Source organism: Acyrthosiphon pisum, chromosome X (assembly GCF_005508785.2).
Source record: "Acyrthosiphon pisum isolate AL4f chromosome X, pea_aphid_22Mar2018_4r6ur, whole genome shotgun sequence".
Taxonomy (NCBI): domain Eukaryota; kingdom Metazoa; phylum Arthropoda; class Insecta; order Hemiptera; family Aphididae; genus Acyrthosiphon; species Acyrthosiphon pisum.
The window spans coordinates 93030748-93032888 of NC_042493.1; positions in this window are offsets into that span (position 1 = coordinate 93030748).

Below are 2141 nucleotides of genomic sequence, written 5' to 3' on the forward strand. Positions count from 1 at the left end.
GTATAATTGCATCTTACATATTATTTTTTTTCACATTTTATAGACTTATAAAGTTAGGTGTGCCAGATGTCCTATATTTTATATGAAAATGTCAAGTTTTTAATAAAAAGCACATTTATATAAGGTTTTTTTTTTTTATTTTAAGACAATAACACTTGATATCATTACTAAAAGCGTGGGCAAGTGATTAACACTCTGCTGTTCATCAAATTATTAGACGAGTCACAGTAATGGATGTGTTAAATTTGAATTCAAAGATATAAGAATCATTGCAGGTATACGAAAAACGGTTCCGAGCAAAGATATAATATTATTAAGTATATTGTATGTTATTGTGATTAAAGTAATATATTTCACTATTAGAGGCATTGGGCTAAAGTAGGTTAAATTCATTTTTGCCGAAAAATTGCATTTGAAAATGTCATTGTATGTCTAAAATATAATAATATACTTTAAACGTTTCAAGTACCCACAAATATTTTTATGTTAAAATAAACATTTTGTGAAAATTTGATTACCTATGTCGTCCTATGGTTACTAGTTTTTGAATTATAAAAAAATTAGAAAATCGTTCTATGGTATCTCATAAATAATAACTAAATGATTTATGGATTTGGCTTTCAGATAGTTTAATATACATGTTAATATGAGTGATAATATAACTATGAGATCAAGTAAGATATGACACGAAATTTTGTATAAAATAAATGCTGGGCTATGTGTATAAGATATGCATTAAAAGTAATTGAAATATAATATATGGTTTTCTATATGAAATCATTAAGTGAAAGATTATCATCGCTTGACGTAGGTACATTTTATTTTGTTTTTGCTAATATGTGATGAAGATAACTTTACTATATAATAATATGCTTTTTATTATTGAAACCATGGAATTTAAATATGATTTTGTTTCATCTTTGAAATAAATGTTACTTTTTTATGTAATGCTTTCAATAATATGACATTCTACACTTTTAAACTGTATTAGAATTGTATAATGAATATGTGTAAAGTCTTTATGTATATGGATTTATCTACTGCAAATGAAACAATCAAAAAAAAAAAAACAATGTAATATCAGCTATTATATTGTAGTGCAACGATATGTATCGATCTTTGAGATTTGTAATAATGACTCGTTATAGTGGTGGTCAAGCATTTAATTACATTTAATAACTAAACTGTTTATATGCCTATGATGGTTATTAGGCAGGGGTATGATATTTTTATAATATTACATGATTTTAATGAAATTATGATAATTTTACTTATTTTAGCAAGATTTCTGTATTTACACACAGACAGCTATGTTTTTATCAAAATTAGTACATTTTAACGTATATTCACATTGATGAGTATACTTTTATGTTTCAGCATAGATTCTACCTACGTATTTAACGAAAAAATGAGTAAATTATATATGAATAAGTACTATATTGCATCGGTTAAAACCGCGGTTTTCTCATTTCTAAACACCGGAACTGGAATCGGAACCAAAAGCTTAAAAACACCGGTTAAAAAACCGTAACCGAAACCTAAGACCTTAAAAACCCGTTTTCAAAACCCAAACCGAAACCATAGAATTGAAAAACCGTTCTTATTTGAAACTAATGTCGGTTTCTTTGAATTTCATAAAATTAATTACATTATTTGTAATTCTAGTATTTTTATACGAAGAAATTATTATGTTCGGATTTATTGATAAAAATCCCGATGCAATTACTGGGTATTGCGAAATATTAATATATATATTATTACTAAATTTATGATTCAAATTTGCAAATACAAATAATACCTACTAGTTTTATGAATTATTATGAAATTTTAAGTATTTTGTTTGTATCCATAGGTTTGCAGATATTATTAAATCATTTAAATTTAATTTTGAGGAGTACAAAAAAAATACTTAAAATTTCATAAAATTCTAGTATGATTGTTGACAAATTCAATAATTTTAATCGAAACGTTGACTCGTTGCCATTTAGTCAATTTTGATTTTAGAGCTATGGACTGTGGTTTTGGTTTTAATTTTTCAATACCAGTATTAAAAATGTAATTTCGATTTTGTATACCGGGTTTTTACATTTTTAAAAACGGATTTCCAAGCAGACTTGAATTATAATTGAATGGTTTTATTA